This window comes from Falco naumanni, chromosome 6, assembly GCF_017639655.2.
Source record: "Falco naumanni isolate bFalNau1 chromosome 6, bFalNau1.pat, whole genome shotgun sequence".
NCBI classification, from domain to species: domain Eukaryota; kingdom Metazoa; phylum Chordata; class Aves; order Falconiformes; family Falconidae; genus Falco; species Falco naumanni.
In genome coordinates this window covers 18,539,179-18,559,538 of record NC_054059.1, presented here as the reverse complement: position 1 = coordinate 18,559,538, position 20,360 = coordinate 18,539,179, and the positions used below count along the sequence as shown (strand labels likewise).

General features: G+C 38.3%; 1 long non-coding RNA gene across 1 annotated transcript in view; it reads left to right on the top strand.

Annotated features, from left to right (window-relative positions):
• Positions 1-266: 266 nt before the first annotated feature.
• LOC121090487 overlaps positions 267-20,360 on the top strand; it is a 41,065-nt gene continuing 20,971 nt past the window's right edge. The window contains exon 1 of the long non-coding RNA XR_005828582.1: positions 267-19,474. This is a non-coding gene — a long non-coding RNA (uncharacterized LOC121090487). The remainder of the gene's footprint in view (positions 19,475-20,360) is intronic.

Sequence of the window (20,360 nt, the reverse complement as noted above, 5' to 3'; positions counted from 1 at the left end):
GTAGCAGAGTGAAGGCTAAGGAAGTTCTCACAGCAGGCAGCAACTCAAAGGGTAACTACAAAGATGACAGAGCCAAAGTCTTCTTGGTAGTGGCAATCAATACGACAAGAAGGCCAAAAGATACACTGAACCTTGAAAAGTTCAGATTGGAAAGGAGGAGAGAGAGACAGAGAGGGGGGGGGGGGGGGTGGAGTGGGTGTGGGGGTGTGGGTGTGGAGGTGTGGGTGGGGGTATCTCTCACTCACTCACTCTCTCACCAGGAAAAAAATGCAACACTGAAACCCCTTACGCCATCCCTGGGGTTTTCAAAACAGACAAAACCATAGCTGAATGAATGTGGTGTTACTGAAAGTCCCACTCTTAGCAAGAAGTTGGACTAAATGTCATCTAGAAGTCACTTGCAAGCATCATTTCCATGATCTACAAGCTCTGTGCAATTTTTGATCCACCACGAAGCCAAAAGAATCTCTGCATCACCATCAACATGGGCAGATGCTGAGAAAAATCACAGCCATCTCCTTCTGCACTGAAGGTGTTACAAATTAAATGTGAAACCCTGCAGAGGTGAAATGTGGCATTTGTTCCTTTTATACTGACTTTTGTAGATAGACTGCTTTCCTTGTCCCTGCAAACCACACAGTTTTTTGAAGTTGTGCTGTTTTAAAAATAACTGTCTCCCCCAAAATTCCACACATCTAGCACAAAATCAAAACCTGGTGAATTTATTCACACTGCCTAACAATGGAGGCCTTCAGCAGATCTCGTAAGTACTTTTAAACTACATTTTGGCTGCCTATTTGAGGGGATGGAGCTTCAGAAACAATCATTAAATAACTTAGGTTTGTGTGTTTAAGTCTGTGTAAGTAAATAGACTAGGAGGAAGTCTATTGCAAAAATTATTGTGCCCTTTTTTGCTTGCCTTTTTTTTTTAATAAATCCTTGTGCTAGACAGCAAAGAGTGCCTTAAACTAAGTAAAAACACAGAATGATGGCACTAAAGAGCCATATTCTTCAAAACACAACCAAGTATCTGTAGGTATTCTCAGTTTAGCTGAAAACTGTTGCCTTAGAAATGACTAAACTCAAGTGGATTATCTGCAGCTCATTCTAGAGCTGACAGCTGTGTGGACCTCTTCTTTGATGGTGCGGTTGTCCTTTTTATAGCTGCATTTTCTCATGGCTGAAGTATGTCAAGTGTCAAGACCTGGTGGGTTTTTTTTGTTCTTTTCTTATGCTATAAATCTGTAAATCCAACTCAATCTAAAGCCTGACAAAAGGGAACTGGACTTTAAAAGCTTTAATTTCAAATCATATAAGCTTCTCTGAGTACCAGTTTGTGAGTACAAGTCTGATGTGTACTGAAATCTGGTATCTATTCTAACAAAGTAAATTAGGTATTGTACAGTGTAGGATTTATTTTAAAGCATATATTTTGACAAAATGTATAATCCATGATAAAAATAAGATTATTTACAGCAATATATCTCGAGAGCTCAAAACATAACTGGAGGATATAAACCTCAGAAAAAATAAACACTGGCAAAGTATTAAAAAATAACTTTTAAAGAATCAGATCAGAGAGATTACAAATACTGTGAGGAAAAAAAGAAGAAAACCTGAATACTCAAAAGGAAACAGTATCCAGCACCTTTTAAAAAAACTTGATGTAAAATGATGGTCAACTATTTCAAAAGAAGTACAATGAAGACAGAATGTAAGAATGAACCACTCTTGTACCAAGCAATGAAATATTCCATTCTATATTAAAGCTAGTTTTGTCTAGACATAAAACCAAGTAGTACAAAGAAAAAAATATTTCTCAAGCATGATAATATTGCTTGGAATTAAATCTCAGAGGTGAAAAACTCCCTTTCTATTTTCCTTTCAGACACTTCTCTAGCTAGGGTCTTGACTGAAATTTCATTTCATTGCTTTTGTTAAACACAGTACAAGGACTATTAAATATTTCTGCAGTAAAAATATTTGACATAGCTCTGGAGAATACACCATTGGACAGCCCTACCAAACCACAATATTTTACTCTGAAGCTGCAGGGTGAAAATATTTATTCTGCAATAATCTCTTAATTCATTATTTTTCATTGACTACCTCTTCCCTTCCCACCTCCTCTGTCTCTCCCTCCTCACACATCCACATTACTGAAGCGGTTTTGAATCTGTAGATACCTCAGAAGAACAGGGAACAAGTGTCTTTAAGCAACATTCACAGTTTTCTGATTCTGAGTGAATCCAAGTGCTGGTGATGTTACGAGAATAATTCACACTTCCAGTTAGGCTAAATCATCTCTCAGTTGACACTAACAAAATCCCTGCAAAGTTAAGAAAGATACAGCCTCGTTCTTAGGTACAGATTTAAATAATAAGATTTAAAGAGCAGATAAATGTTTGTCCTTAGCAGGCCATCTGCTAAGATCCTCTTACACTGCTCTAGGTCTCTTACCCGATGAAGAGAAATAATAACAAATGTGAAGATGTTGCTATTTGAGAATCATCAGGATCATAAAAAATTTGGGCCATCCTCTTGCATCCCAGTATGGGAGTAAAATTCCAGAAAGAGACTTCACAGCAAATAAATATTATTTAACCACTTGCTGATGAGTTTAATACCCCTGCAGTCACATCAGCACAGAAGTGACTAGGGGGGTTCCTGCTAGTGGAAATGGAAACATCATGGTTTCATTGCATGCATTACTTGTTGGCCACTGTTATGCAGCTTCTAAGGAGGCAGAATCTCATCCAAGTGCACAACAGTTGCCTTTGACTTGGATTCACAGTGCCTGGTGCTAGCACTGAGCTGAGCTTTAGAAGTAAGAACACATCTTCGACTTTAAAAACCAGCTGTTAAAGAAGTATGAATCAGAAAGGGTAAGGATATACCAGACAAATGGTAGTTACATGAAAGTTATATCAGACAAAGCATGAATACATGAATTGCCTAGAAAAGTTGCAGGAAATTAACTGTGAATGATACAATACATATAAAATGAAAAAACTGCTGAAATCTGGAGGTCATGAAAAAGATGTAGCAACTGATAAAATTAAAGATTATTAGAATACTGTTTCAGAAAGCTAATTCATATTCAAAAAGGTGATGGTATCAAGGAGTTTTGAATCTAGCCACATGCATCTTAATGGGCGTATTCAAAGCCATAACTAAGTAAAAAACTCAAGAGGAAGTGTTTACTGATATGCAACAAATAAAGCTCTATACTAGTTTATACATCACTGGTAATATTATTAACTAAGTGCTGAATCAAATTTCCATTTAAATCAAAACCTAATTTTAAATGAGTCCTTATATTTCACATCATTTTTTCAATTAACACCACCAATACGCAAACCAGAAAGAGCTAGGCTTTACTTTTATGTTCTCATGTGAGTCCAAGGGCTGTGGTTGCATTTGATTTTCTTGTGGAAGCAGCAACTTCATCCTGCAGATATTTCCACACAGTTATTTCAATAGGTCAACCCAAAACAGTTTCAACATGTAATAAAGTCCTGTTAAGGTTCTTTCTCAGCTGTCCAGCTCTCAGTTTATTGTCTGATCCAAATATAAAACTTTGTTATTAGAATAAGTATTTCAGAGCTCTTTGTTGCAAAATACTTTTATTTTTAACAGTAAGACTGTCACAACTATGGTTAGACTGTTGTATTGCTCAGCAAACATCTAAAGTCCTTTTACCATGGCTTTCAAAGGCAAATATATTTTTATGGCAGTATACTGTGACCTGTGCAGTTGTGTAAAGGTGGCTTTGCACTCTCCTTTTATATTTTCTTAAAATTTTCTGACAAAGGCACATAGATGCTGGAATATATTATGGAATAAGCAGAGCCAAACCCTCCCAAATTATTAGATTATCAGAGGACCAGCCAAATACATATTAGACTGGGTTTTATAAGTACCAGGAAACCCCTTTCATCCTAAAATTAGAGCAGAACTTTATATGCACAATAGGTGATTTCATGTAATAAAGCAGCTTATGCTCTATCACTGTAGACAGGAGATACAATTTTCTTAAAATACGGAAAGCATAAGAATATTTTTTCCATAGAAACAATTATATTGCTGTACATGTATTTAATGAACATTTAATTTAAATGGACATTCAAAAAACGTTAAAACCACTTCATCTGGATATTGAATAATGTCATGGTGAAGGTATTCAGCAAGAGGAAAAAAAGCAGCCTGATTTTCAAGGAATTATCAAGGGTGCAAATGTCATCTGGTAGGGAAACCCCTTCCAGAGGTTCCTTAGTACATCCTGTATTAAAGGTGCAACTATTATGATTGTGTCCTTATGCCAACTTGAGGAACACACCCATTTGTCAAGGTGGCTAGCAATTAAATTATTTTTTTTTTTACCTTTAGACCTTAATTTCTAAAAATAAATAAAGAAATAGATAACCACAATAAAATGTAGAATCTTATGGGAAATCCCTATGCCAAATCCACTCCTTCAGAATACTGCATTATAGACAGTCTTCAAGGCATTTTGAAGGCATCCCTGGCATCGATGCCAGTCTGCAGTCTGCAATGACAAATGTATATGATGAGCACTGATTCAGAAAATACGAGCTCAAAACATCTTTCAGAACACAATAGACCAGATATACATTATTATAATGCCCAGTTAGGTACATTATATTCACATGCATGTGCAAACTCTATGTATTTAGAGATGAAATTTTATTACACATGAAGTAAAAGCTGCAGTTATCGTCAACAGACCCTGTTTCTGAACATGTTCAAAGTTCTCTGAAAGTTCCTGGTTTAGGTCACCCAGACTAACATCCCAAATCACTGGAACCCTTTAAGCTTAAACAACTTCTGTACTATTTTTCTTACTGAAAAAAAAAAAAAATCAGTTAATTTGAGTTTTGTGAGACTGAATGAATTAATGTTTGTGAAGCACTCCAACACCCTAGAGGAAATGAATAATTCTGCCTTCCAGCAGTGTTTGAATAACGCAAGGCAAATAAGGCCATGGGGTATACAGTGAACAGTGAGAGGTAAATATAATATACAACTGCTCGCTGTTGGAGTACTGTGTATTCTTCATGCTTAATGAAGCAGGGGTCCTATGTAATTACAGTGTTTTAGTACATTCAGAAAAAAAGAGCTGAATTAAGGTTTCCTGGGCAATCTTAATTCTGGCATCTCCTATCTTTTGAGTACTTGACTCTGTAACCTTAATAATGTTCTTTTGTGTGCAAGATTATTTATATTTTAAAGACATCAATCATTACAGTATCTAGGCAACACCACATGAAGTACAAACAGCAAATCCTTCATTACAGACAAACTTGCTTTCTTTCATCTCTTCCTCAAGAGGAAATAATCCACAGCACAGTGTATCCCACAGCATGCTCCCAGGAGCAACTCTGTCATTAGCTAGGCACCTGCAGAAAGTAATCTGGTTTTGAATGCTCCTTTAGATTTGAGGACAAGCTTATCTCTGGCAACAGCATGCTCCACAGGGAGAAACCCTTCACTGAAAACACTCTGCCTTCACCCTGTCAGAGTTGAAGCTTTTGTGAACTCCAGTGTCACCATCAAATGCAATAGCTGCATTTGGAGGAAACCAATGTAAAGCAGCAAGCTGCAGAAGCTGAACAGGAAGGCTATATAGGCAAACATGCATTTTAGGGTACTACATTGAATCCAGTGTGGCACAAGTAGCCATTTTACAGCAAATTATGGTACAGCCTATTTTCTTCCATCTACAGTAGCAGCCAGGTCACTGAAAAGCAATAAGAGGCTGTAGCTTCTGCAGAGCTTTCAAATTTCATTGGAGTAAATTATAATCCATTTCTGTAGTAGTTAATGCCATGACTTGCTTCAGTTGGGACCTCTAGCAAAAATTTGACTGATATGACCCAGGTGAGGTAGGACTTCTAAAGAAAAGAAATACGCAGCTTCTTACGATTTGGGAAGAAGCCCCGTAGTCCACAGTACACCCAAAAATGTCTTTAGAAATGTTAATCAGAATACACTGTGAGAAAGATACCTGCCCAGGCAGACCTGCTAGGTCTGTCTCTGAGAATGGATGCGGGCAGGAGGGCTTTGTAGTCATGTGCCCACAGCTGGGCTATGTGAAAGGAGACAAAGTTCAAGTCCTTTTTGCTCTCAGTAGACATGTGACTGAACCACATACATACACCAGACACACTGTGGTCAGATAGGAAAACAACACTCTTGCCCAGATGATCCTACAAGCTGCTTACAGCCTATAACAGAGGAAGATCACCGAGAGAGCTCAGCTTTCTTTTTCCAATGAGAATTACTTTAGGTAAAGAACAACACAGAAGTTCAGCTTACTGCATTCATTTTTATTTGACTTCTTCCAGAAAAGGCACTGTGCCTTGGAGACCTTGTTACTGTTCCAGCTCCACCAGGTTCTGTAGAGTATGAAGTCCCCCATCCTCCCCTTTTGAAATTTGTCCCTAAATGAAATTATTACCTACCTCCAACACTATTCTTCTATCAATCTCCAGTACAACACTTTCAGGACGTATAGAACTTGGGTTTTGAGGAAGATATCTTAGACATGCAGGTATCCTTTTATAATTTGGTTTTTGCTCTTCAATTTCTACGAAAAATAGGGGAAATTTCTATTTCTATGAGGAGTTACAGTCAGTCACTCCTTATGTCTAATAACCAAAGCTGTTTGGAAGGATTATTTGCAAAGTGAGAACATTATTTTTTTTTAGCCTGCTGTTTACTACTTCATAATAAATAATAAAAAATTACCAAAAACTTTACTTACTGTCCTTTTTACCTTTTCTTTTTTATATTTGGGATACTAGAATTGCAGCATAAGAATCAGTATTATTTCGTCTTCATCCTCTCTTACATCCATCTCTTTGAGGGATGACAGCTGCACCACTGCATCTCAGATGAATTGTATGGTGATCTGCCTGTAACTCTTCATCAAAGAGAGACTGCTGTTTCCAGTGAAAAGCAAACAGAAAGATATGAGTTTTTTCCCTTGCTAAAGGCTGAAGGAGCAATGGAACAGACTTTTTAATACAGGAAGCATTACTAATATAAGACCAGTTCATTTTACTGTGCTACAGTTCAGCTTTTTGCTCCAAGTGGTAAATGCTTAAAGAGAAATGGAAGAAATATGAGCTATATTTTGTTATTTGCTTAGATTTCTTTAGAAAACAAAACAAAGCAGTCCCACCATTGCTGAAATACTTAATTCTCCTATTGTCAATTTATAAAATCTTTCTCCTGGTAATGCAAAAGATTCAAATTAGAGCCCAGTAAAACCATCTGGAGTCAAGAGAAATGCTCTTGGAGAATTTAGGGGGAAGCAATAATTCAGGATACTCATTGTCAATATAGATTGAACTTGAAGCTGAAATGAGGTTCATGATGAAAGTAAGGAGAGGGGGCCATGATAACATAACCTCTCAAACCTGTATAATGAGAAGTTCCCCATATCAGGCAGTGCTAGTGGGTGGGCAGAGCAATGCTCTCTCTTTTCTCCCTGTGCCCTCTGTGTCAAACTGTGCTGGGTCTGCACCAGCCAGACACATGAGTTACTCCTGGAACAATTCCACAGAGGCCTTGTCATGCATTTCCAGGAAGACATTAACTCCATACACCCTGATTGAGATTCTGAGATGGTACCACAACATGCAGAGAGAAAAAAGATGCCATGCATTCTTATAAAAAAAACCATGTCTGTCCATCTGATCCAACAGGATTTCCCAACAATGACAATAAGGTTGGCTTAATGTCTTCTGAGAAAACGGGCATGAGTAGCCTATACGGGATGACTGGGAAATAATTGTTTACCATTTTTTGTAATACAATGCAATACAATACAATACATTTAAGAGTTACTCATCTAAGTGAAAGACAGCCATCCTTGGCTCTCCTTTTGCTCAGTGGGAGCTTCTACAGAACAATCCATTTGCATCTGCCCTAAACACTGACTTATCCTAACGTATAGGATAAGCTGTATAGTCTGGGGAGAGTAGCTTCTTCTATTAACTGTATAAAAGAACATTTATGGTGATGCCTTAGACTTGCTTGTAGACAAGTCTAAAGGAGGTCTGTTCTTGGTTTCCTTATGACTAGTGCATGAAATCTGAATTTATCAGGGTCCTAATAAGAGTCAATGTGATTTACATTAGGTGCTGTTTCCACCACATTATGACTAATCCATATGTAACTTGAAAATAATGACAGAATATCAACCTTGTTGAACATTCAGCATGCCAACTCTCTCACTGAATAAAAATGTCCTGATGCAAAGTGAAATCCCATTCTGGTGCAAACCTACAAAGGGATACACTGTTTTTCTTGGATTCTATTATCTACTGTTTCTGTCATAACAGTGTTTAAAAATTTCCATTATGATTATACTACTGAGCTAAGTATTGAATAAATTTGAGAAAACAGATTCCCTCATCTGCAAAAGCATAATTCTAAGGGAAAAGAATTATGACTGACTTTTTTTCCTCATAGCCTCATCACAAGAACCTTTTTTTTTTTTTTCCCAAATTCAATCTGACAGATGTGAAGGATTACATATAATAAATATTGCAAAGTCAGTATTCTGGTCCTTTTAAGTAATATTTTGGAAAGTTCTGAGCACTATCGAATTCCATATTTGACTTTGAAGTAATTTTTCTTTCTCATCACATGAAGGCAAATCCTGGGAGGTGGCATGTCTGTTTTTTCCCTTACCTCACTGGAAACAGAAAATGAAGGGGAGAAAACATGACAGAGAGGTTAGTGTTTCAAGTTTTCTCTTCCTTTTTTTCGGTCACAGAACTGCAGGATTGCAGTTGAGCTTGGTTACAGGACTTACTAGCCTGGCTGGTGAAGCTGTATGGGCTTTCATGGTATATAACACAAAAAGCCAAACCGAAACAAAAAAGGCAAGAAGCAAACAAGAACCTCTAGCTAATGCAGGAGCGTTCTGCAGAAACCTGCACAATTTCCAAACCCTCAGCGTAGATCTGGAACAAACATAAGACTTTGTATAGCAAGCAGTTCTCACTTCTTTTTGGTTTGTTTGTTTCTTGAAACAAAAAGGATCAGAAGAACAAACAACAGCCATGTGCCTGAGGCTGATACAATACAAACTGACCTTAACCAAAAATTACAGAAATTATAAATATCCCATTCCATTACTGGCAATTGTATCTTAAAAGCATATCATAATAGTATTGTAATATCATATTTTTCTAATAATTTTGAAATTAATTTTACTGTGTGTCTTAAAAAAATCCTAAATATCAAAAATTAACTCCTGAATTACTTGTATTTTATTGACTTGACACCAAAATCTTTCAGTCTTTACTCAGCTGGTGAAGGAACAGGTTTGGTTTGATTTAAACATTATAAACAAGAGGTTAAACACAGATCTTCTAACCACTACAATGTTTTGTTTGTAAAATAGCCTTATTCTCATTTTGCTGTTGAACAAGAACTGTAAGCAATGGTTAACACTACAATATGCATTGTATGACAACAACTACAACAAAAAAAGTTTATATAACAGTACTGCTCCACTTGGTTTGTAGTTTTGATTTTAAACATAGACAATATCATTAAAAGATGAAAAAGTGTTAACCAGCTTTTTAAAAATGTTGATTAATAGTCAAAGGCACCAAAGGTAGAGCTGTATCTTCAACACAAGCACTTAATGTAGTTTTATTCCTCATAGTTTCTGCGTGAATAGCCATTGTGGCCTATTACATTTTCATTACTGGATGAATTCCTGAGACTCTCTGTGTGTATCAATGCAATGGAGCCAACTTTCAAATCCGTATTCCTAACACTAAACTCAATGCTGCCTGATGCAGAATATGTTAGTCTAGTTGAAGAACAAAAGGCAATCAGAAGAGCACACTAATCTTTAACAGCACAAGGCACAATAAAAAGAATGAAACCAACTTAAGCTGTGTTAGTCATACACTTACACTTCAATAATGAATAGATGTTTTGCTGGGTCAGACCTAACAGCTATAGTATTGTACAGATACCACTGAGATTAGGTATCCAAATATTTCTTTCTGTCAACTGAAACACCATAACTTGTCAGCTTTTATTTTAGCAATTTGCTGTCATGTTTTCTCCTTCCAAGCCTGCAACTGTGATAATGGATAAGAGGGGGTTGTCTTGTTGGCTTTGACTTTTTTTTTTTCCCCCCCCTTTAAACTTCTCTTCTTTAACTGTAATACTGCAGGAAGCAGGTTTTTTATGCTTGGCACTCTGTCAAAAAAGGTGAATGAAATTTTTCTGAGAAATGCCAAAACCCTATCAGCTGTAGCTGTTTACACAGCCAAGACATTTATTTTCAAGAGCCCTGAAGTATAAGGATGATCATCAGGTATGAGAAAATCCAATTGGAAAAATACCGATGTACAGAAATATTTTTTCCATGTTGTAACATGAATTTGAAAATTCTTTACCTAAGTATTGAGTTACACATGAGTATGCTGTGAGACAGCTGCCCACAAGGCATAGTACAGCTGAAGGTGCAGAGGAGTGAACTCCCCAGAAGAGTCATAATTTACTGCTAACCACACCTACAGCATTTATAAAACGTCAGTACAGCACATCTTGGTGTGGGAGAGAAAAATACAGCCAAGCAATGTTTCCTTTAAGAGCTCTTCTTTTCCAGGATTTATGTCTGCTATAAGTTTTCACTGAGTTTGAATGCTCTTTTCTTTTCAAATCAGGATTATCACGTGAACGACACTTACAAATCAGATGTTGTGTACAACTACTCCAGAGGAATTTTGTGGAAGGATTCCAAGTCCTTCTTTCCTTACATATTTATATATATGTGAAAAAAGTTATGGTGTTTGTGGCTAAGATAGACTCAGAACTGCTTGCATCTAGATGCCTTTTCTTGTCTGCAGGGAGACCCTGGGTGGATACCTGGCCCTCACTACTCCATTTGACTCTTTTTTTCTTAGACATTAGTGCTGATACAGCTTTCAGGAGGGAATGTGGTCATGGTATGAGATCCCACTAATGTCGAAAGGGAACATCACATAAAGAAGACACATTGTGTCTTCTGAATCTGCAGACAAAAAGTTCTAGTAGATCTAGTTGTGGCATGGTCTGCTTTGTGGGAGGAATAACAAGAGTTCCAAGAGATCAGGTAGAAGAACAATGTCACTTGAGATAAACTTTTAAACAATCTCTAGAGGGTAGCAGTTTCTTATTACTAACCACCTGGCAGATGAAATGGTAAAAGGAATCAATCTTTTGTGTTGTATTTCTCATGTATTTCTGTTCATTTTGTAAAATGAACACTTGGTCTTCAATGGACCCCTCCAAAGTATTGTCTGTGTGTCTGAGTGCTGGCCCTTTTAAAATAAAAGGCATAAAAACTGTGACAGCTGAGGAACATTTTTACTTACTGAGCAAGTTTGTTCCTCTGTCAGAATTAGTGTTGTGTTTTAAAGGTATTCAGTGAGGATCTGTATGAACATGTTCACAACAAGTAGAGTCACACCCTGCTGCATGGGGTTTACAGCATGAATCAGAGATGGAAAGACAGTTTGAAAGTTTGGCCTGGTTTTTTTCAGAGTGCAGATATCCCACAGTAGTTGAAAAAGTTATGTGCAAACTTTACTTGGGAGGGCATTTCCTTGTATCTGTAAGCTCATCAGGAGACATTGCCTCTGGGATGTTACTCTTCCAATTAGTAAATCCCAAGACAAACTTTGCAACATCATGAAGTGCCTATAAGCACTCTGCCAGGGGAAGAGTATCAACAGAAGACTGACCATCTACAGTAGAGGATGGAGAAATTATCTAAAAGGTGAAATATTAAACATTAAAAATGTCAAAGACAAAATCATTATAAATCGCACAGGATCCTATTTTAAGTCACCCTAGAGCTAGTCTGTAGGCACTACACTTAGAGATCTGCTAGGATGATTCCGATGAAAATTAAGCTTGTGTTACTGTTCAAATTTAGACATTTTGAGAAATAGGTTTAAAGCAAAATTCTTTTTTAATTCAATTCACTGCCTGACATTTATGTATTTATATTTATACACTGAGTTTATCTATTTGTTGAACACCTGCTCATAAATGACTCTGCAGGTGGAAACCTGGGTTCAGTCCCTGACTGTCCTCATACTCTTGGTTTCAAGAGAAGGAAACCAAATATTGCTGGTAAACCTAGACAGGAGTGCTCTGCGAAGGGAAATAGATATACCAATAAATGCCTTTGCAGATGACAAATTCAAAACAGAGAGAGGTGATACGATTTGCCCAAGGAAGATAAAAGGCCAAGAAGAGCAGAAAGGGGAATGGTTCCTGGTCCTCTGGTTAGGGCGATTTGTCTGATTCAATTGTGTGTGTGGTTTGGAATGGTACCACAGAGGACAACTCCTTTAACTTGCACCTTGAGGACAAGTTATGACATTCAGTGAGGATGGACAAAACCCAGTAGCTCCTGTCAGCGATGCAGGCCGGGGCCTGGCTGCCTGAGGGGCAGCTCTGCTGAGGAGGCCTGGGCAGGCCTTGTGGGCAGCGAGGTGAGCCTGAGCCAGGAGGGGCGGCCAGCAGCACCCAGGGCTGTGTTAACAACAGCACGGCCAGGGGGTCAGGGAAAGGTTTATTCCCCTTTGTTTAGCACACTCATTAGACCACATCTACAACATAGTAATTGTATGTAAATTGTATGTAAATAAAAGCACCTAGTATTGTCCCCCCCTGTCTCCCCCATGACCCCCGCCCCCCCCCAAAAAAAAAACCAGAAAAAAAAAATCAATAAACTGGAGTGATTTTAGGAGAGGCCACCAAGATGCTCAGGGCTGGAGCACTTGCCCTGTGAGGAGAGGCTGAGGGACCTGGGCTTGTTCAGCCTGGAGAAGAAATGGCTCCAGGGGATACTTATGGCAAGGTTATTGAGGAGACAGTGGTGTATCATAGGATGAGAGAAGCTGAAATGGGAGGTTTGGAGTGGGTATAAAGAGAAGTTTTTTCACCATTAAGGGTAGCATGGCAGCATGGCCAGTTGCCCAGAGTGAGGTTGTACAAGTCACCTTCCCTGGTGGTTTTCATACCCATCTGTGTAAAGCCCTGAGCAACCTGTTCTGACCTCACAGATGACCCACGTTTGAGCTGGAGGCATGACTACAGACCTCCTGAGATCCCTTCACACCTGGAATCCCATGACCCTATGACACTGACTGTGACTATACCTTATGTGACCATTGTGTGCCAACAATAACACTAGAAGTCAACTTAATCATAGCATGCAATACCCATGTTTTATACAGTATTCTTGAGTGGGTTTTCACACTTTCAGACCAACCAAAGTGAAAACATGAGCTTAAAAATATGAATTAGTATGTGTAGATATTGTTCAAGACAATGAATTTCTTCCAATAGTTAGTATTAGAAAAATGCATCATTAACATTGACCTAATATTCCTAATAAACAATAACTTATATCATTCCATTAGTGACATTTTAGGGGTACCCTCCTCATGTCACTGAGTACAGCTGCTGGGTCTCTACTTTAGAAAAACAACATTCTTTTTTGAAGTCACAATAAAAAACAAGCTAGTTCAGTAACATCCAGTTACAAAATACAATAAGGATTGCTCCACATAATTGTGGGTGCAGTATTGGTAATATACATTTCTATATATGCTCAGCTATGTTGGGATTGTTTGTGAGGACACACCATTTCTAATAATTCTGTTGTCATAATCTTTTAATTGATGCTACACGTATAACACGTAAAAAAGGTATGGCAAAATCCTCATGGATAGTCTGAACTGGTGCTTCAAGAATAACATGGAAATTTTTTTGCCAGAAATGAGCTTCATTCTCAAGCAATCCAAAGATGCTTCTAACTAACAGTAAGGTCCATTATCAGAATCCCTCCAGAAGTCTGTAGCTGGCAGAAGATGACTTGAATTCATGCATTTGTTAGTACTAATTTCATATTACTCAGACATCTAGTTCCAAACCCCCACCATTGCAGTCCTCTTCAAAGATACAGCCCATGATGCCATGCATAAGCAAGGGTGAGCTTCTTCTGGCTCAAATCTGCTAAATGGTGATTCAGACACAGTTGATCCAGAAACCGTGTACTTCCAAGTTTTTTGTTATACAGTAAAACCTTTTGCCACAAACCGTGATGAAAAGAGTGGCTCACTACTAAATCTAGAATTAAGCAGGCATCTTCTCACATGTCTGCTCAGCATAACTGCTGACTTTCAACCTAATCAGATGACAGTGTAATGCTATGCAATTCTGGTAAGGACTGACAATAAGCTGTTGGTTCCAAAAATTTATATGTAAGCTAAAACACAACAGCTTAAATGAAAAACTAAACAACTTCATGTGATTACTTCATTATCTTTCTTTTGGTGGGTGTTCCAGAAACCTGTTAATACTGATATAAAGAGGGGTTACTTGACAATAGTAGTGACTGAAACACAAGGCTGCTTTTAAGCTAGGGCTTCTGTCTTCTCACTTGTCGCTCCTGTGTATTTCTTGTATCAGGCCACTGCATACTCTGCTGCTTAAACCTTTCTCTCTTCTCCTGAGCTGACACTACTGCTAACATCTGTCTGCTTTTGCTGCTGTCCAGTCAGCTAAATCAAGAAAATCAGTGGTGAATATGTAATTTTGGCTAAGGATAGCTTTAAAACTAACCTGGTTCCAAAACCCTTTAATTAGGTATAGGGTATTGCAAACTTGGGGAACATAAAAATGAAAAGGCTGAGTCTTAGAACTGTTATTATTTCAAGTGGTTCACCTCAGAATCAACCCAACTTTTGCACAACAATCCATTCTTTTTTTTTTTTCACGTTCCCTTCCCAAAAATTCCAATGTCACTTCAAACCCTGGAAATAAATTTACAAATTAGTACGTTTGCTCCTTTTCCACTTGCAAGAAGACATCAACTTGACATATGTCTATTTTTCACTCCTTTCCTTATGTGTAAACTAGCATAATGACAAATTCCTCTAAATGTGAACAGAGCTTTACGATCAAGGGGATTCTCAGAATCTCAAAGCAAGGAACATGGCACATTCTCTGTAGTATCTAAAAGCAAATATAGCCCCCCCCCCGTCACCCTGTGCTGGGACTTCCTGAAGCTGTTCAGGAAGCGCTGGAAGAAACGCAGTCCATGGTCTCTTATATGCCAGAAGATGCAGATAAACAACCAGCAGCCACAGTTCACAGAGGAACTCTATGATAACGAGCCTCCATACTGCCCTCATAGTGATGACTGGCAGAGTGTCATAGCACATATCTTCTCTGCAGATAAATTTACTTCATGGTCCTGGATCCAGAGGGCAAGATGTTGCATCTGAAAGCTAAAACACCATGGGTTTTTGTCTGCTTCCCACCCCTACCACTGCCAAGCACAGGATGCTCTAATGCAGAGATTTCTCCTGAGCAGTAAAAGAGAAGAAAAATAGCAAAGGATCTTTGAATAAAACTGTGTGACACATAAGCATATTTTTATGTTCTACTCCAAGAAAGACCTGCTTCACATCTGACAGCTTTACTGGTTCTGGCTGTCAAAGTATATGTGCTTGCTTTAAGTTGATGTTCTCAGTATTGTTTCTATTCCTTGTCATCCCTCTGTCTGTGACTCCTTCAAACTTAAAGCACTGTGTTTATCCAGGGAGTGATGGGGGTGTTGATATAAAGACATCTGTGATAATCAAACCCCTTCTGTGCTTCTCTATTGTGTGACAACCTAACATTCCATCTCTGCCTGCCTTCCTACCAGCACTGCCTGGATGCAACACTGTTGATGGGAACTCCGGAATGTGTCACGAGTCCTGGTAGCCTAATCACACACATTGAACTTTGCATTTGGCAATAAAACCAGCTGCAACTGTGTTGCTTAATGTTTTCTTCCTGGTAACCAGATATTCTACAATTAGAGATAAAACAGATCCTATGTAAGTGTTGGTTAATTAATGAGGGATTGGGGTTTTAGATATCTATAATCCAACCCACCAAAATACAATAGTATTAAATGGCCAAATCCATGCCTAAACTGTGTGGCCGTCTCTTTACACATGCTTTTTTAAGCACCCAACACAGCTTGCCATGTATCAGAATACACATGGAGGGGAACAGTGAAATTTTAACCTGTGGAAGACAAGCCCTCTATAGTAGGGAATACATTTGTAGGTACCTAAACCCTATAAGTGAGAACAGCAAGCAAGTTTCATTTTCACTGTTCTTGGAGAGATTTCTATGCCAGCTGAAGATCAGAGGAAGCATTGATAACTTACAGCTTTTTATTTGTGTTCACTGAAGTAATCTTGGAAGGGCTGGCAAGGTAGCCATGGACATAAGGTTCTGTGCAGAGGGATTCTCAGAAGCCATAACAAACCACTGTAGGCCATTATTTCAATCAGCATACACAAAGTTTTAAGGTCTTACGTTTTTGAATTACTGGACCCAGATTTTGAGCTTGGATGCATCGGGATATAAAGTATTTGTGCCTTTTCATACAATTTTTTGGAGAGTTGACTGTTACAGTGTTTTTTAAATTAAATATTAATAATATCTATACGCATATTTCATTAGAGGTCTCCATCAAAGCCATGAGGTATGTATGTATCAAAGGAAACTCTCCTTCCTGGTGTCATACATGTAACACTACCTTCACTAGAGACAGTGCTGGAATGGGAAATCCCCTTGGGAAATGAGTCTGGAGAGATAAAACAAAGGTGAATGATGAAACAGGGACAAAGGAAATAAGAAAGAACTTCCCCTTTGCTATTTAGATACCTGTTGTGACTTTGTTCAAAGCAGCAGCCTACCAGTGGTTCCTTGGATTTCTAAAAAGTAGTATTTTTTTCACAAGAGAAACATAAATACCCCACAGTGAAGCACACTGACATGGGAACTTTTTCTACAGGCCCTTGAAGCATCAGCAACACTTCTCTCTGTGTAAACAGTCAGCTATGCTGCAGATGACATGTAAAATCTTTATATGCAAATAGCTGAAGCCTGCAAAAATAGACACACGTTTATGTGAATAATCCTGTTAGCATCAGCTGAGCTTCCTGCGGACTGGAAGTGTCCGAGAAGGATGCCTGGAACAGTGAAACCTAGTAATCATGTTTGCAACAGAAGTGACAATGGTAATGTTATGCCCACCTGAAGTTCACATCCTCTTGAAAAATGAGATTCCTTAGTGAGAAACAGTTCAGAGAAATGTCAGGGGACTTATTTTTACCAAGAAAGAACAAGTTATAGATAAAGAATAAAGGACATAAGAGCCTGAAAATACTCAGAAGTTATAAACAGAGAACATATTTATCAGTATGGTGTTAGATCTCCCAAGAGACCAGGTCTCCTAGGTCTTGCTTCCCGTTTCCCTGCTGACATGCTGGCAGCACTGTGGGCAAAGGGAAGCCAAGGAACTGTGTCCTTACACAGTTACTGTGTGGAAATGTCTCTCTGCCCTCCTCCATACACTGCTGTGCTCCAGTTTTATTCTGCATGAGCCACTTGGGAGATGTAGGCCAGGTGCATTTAAGGAAGATGGCATCAGTCTCACTGTCCACAGATGAACTGCATTTGCATCCAAAAGTAAAATGGAGAAACATACTCAACTTTTCCTAGAAAAATGGGGGGGGGGGGGGGGGGGGGAATGGTGGAAAAGGAAATTTAGACATTCTGCCAGAAGAATCTGGCCAAAAGTAAATATTGAAAAATATGGAGGAGCAGAAAAAATTACATTGCTTGGCATGTTTAAAAGCAGCCATGCTGGTTTAATTGATAAAACCACTTGTAAGGAGCAGTCCTACACTGCTGGAAGGTGACAAGATGACCTAGTAATTTCTTTCCATTTGCACATTCTTTGGCACTAATCTGTGCTACTTTACACCAATTTTAGACATCAGCAAAATCTGTTGCTCATTCTGAGACCACAAGTGAGGGCAGGACTGAACAACCTGACCCTCTGATAATCCATTTGCTAATACGGAGTTATGTGTGTGATTGCTCAATTGCTTGTTTTCTGGACAGGAGGTGTTTCTTTTTAAAAGCTACAATAGTCGCTAGAGTCGGTACCTTGTATCATTACATAAAACCCAGGTATTTGCCCCCCCCAAAATAAAAGGTTAATGCTGTTGGTGAATATCTAGGAAACTCAGCCGCACATGTGTTTCCATACCCTGTATGAACCAGGTCTGTATGGGACTTCAAGAATCAGGTAAAAATGTGGCAAAGGGAAAGTAATAACTTTGACTGTTCTTGTATTCCACTGTCTTTAGGTGACTTCTAATCCCCAAGGATACTGTGCAGGAGACAGGTGTAATCTGCCCTAATACAGCTCAGTCTGCTACAAATGGTTGTTTGAAGGGACAGTGTAGGAGTTTATGAATCAGACAATGTCAGATGAATGGCCAGCGGGAGCCAGAGCTAGCGGACCATTCTTCAGCTCTTATTTTTAGCAGTAGACTGTTCTTTCAACAGCAGCTGATGGCTGGTGGCAAATAAATGTTTGTGTCATGCAAATCCTTCCTGATTGTTTTTCTTTTTCTGAAATAGAGATAATTTCATGTTCTTCCTACGTATGCTATGAAAACACCAGTATTTACATTAAATTGCCTTAAATGAATGTAATAATATTGTATATATAGCATAAATGAAAGATGAGTTCTCATTAAAGTATTAGAGCCTGCCCAAAGCTTTGTGGCATCCTGTTATAACACATGGCAAGTTGCAACATTTTTTCCTCATGCTTGGTTTCTTCTGCATTTGCATTCCTACCTCAAACACACCAATTGCCTAGGGCTTTCCTCAGATGACGAGGACGATGAGGACTCTTCAGCCATTTTAAGGATTTCTGTGGTCTCTGGAGACTTCCTACTTGAGGCCAGAAGTGAGAAAGAAGATATGAATTCCACATTCAAACCTGGGGACTGAGAAGTGACTATTCTATGGTGCAATTTCTTCCTGTGTGGGTTAAGAGAGGTAGGGTAGAATACGCAAAACCAGCATGTGGCTACTGACTGAAAAGGACCTTTTGTAGTCTGAAAGCATATATAGGTTCAGTGCCACTGCAGTCTTTCCCAGAAAAGGACACATCATCTGTAGAAGAGATCATATATTAGAAGGAAGGAGAATTTGGTTTTGTTTTCACACTGGCACAGGAGATAAGGAAGCTTTACCAGATGAGTCTGATCCCAGAGATACCAGGGGTGTCTGTCCAGGAAAGAAATTTCAAGGTCAGGTTGAGCTGACAGCAATTATATTCACAACTATGTCACCTGCCTGTATAGTAACACGATTTTCGTAACATTATTCCTTTCCTTTGTTTCTGTTCACCACAACTAAGGAGAAATAAAAGAAAGTATGTTCAAAAAAAATAGGCCAAAATTGTAAAAATATTTTTGTTGAAAATTTGTTTCAGGAATTTACTTCTGCTGAAAGATTAAAGCTCAAAGTTGGAAGGGACGGAGAGGTAAGAAAAAGTCAGATTTCAGCTGCTGAGATCTTAAAATACTTTCATGTTTTGAGTAAAACATTGAAATAGTCACATTTGGGCAGATAATATTGCTTTTTTAAAAACAAACAAACAAACATTCAAAATTCAACAGAAGTCTTTCAAGTAGGTCTACAGACTGTCAGGTTTTTATTTTATTTTCTTGAAGAAGAGAGAGTTATTATTGATCGCAACTTGCAATATCTTCATGTATAAATCTTTTTCTATGTTCTGCCATATAACTAAAATTTCTCATCTATTTTTAAGCTGAGATGGATATAAAGCATCTAAATTAAGACAGTAAGGCATACATGTTCAGAAAAATGATCCTAGCTTTCAGAACTAGTCAGAAAATTAGTTGAAGTAATTTCTGCCTAATACTCAACTTGATAGGCATAACTTATCTGAAATGTTGCTAAAATATGCCAGTTGTTTTACTTGTCAATTACTTGAGCATATTAAAAAAGGATAAAAAAGTCAAAGTAACTCTGTATGTTAATTTATTATTACATTCTGAAGATTATTATAGCCCAGAGGCTGCCAAATCCACACGAACAGAAGATTACAGTTTTCCAACCATTTGTTTTGTGTCACTCTTGCCATACAGAAGTCTGGATAAACTGTCTCTGATTAGCTCCCATAGGTGAGACTGATACACTGTGTTCATGATGGGCACGCCCATTTCTTTCTCTGTGAACAATGCCATTAAGAGATTAATTCAGGAAGAAGCAAGCTTAAAATTATTTTGAATAGAAATACAGTATTTTTGCCAGATATTAAAAAGAGCTGCCTCGCTCACCAGCTAACATCTGAGTAGCTTCTTTAGTAACAATTAGTTTTAAAAAGAATTACCTGAGTTCAGGAT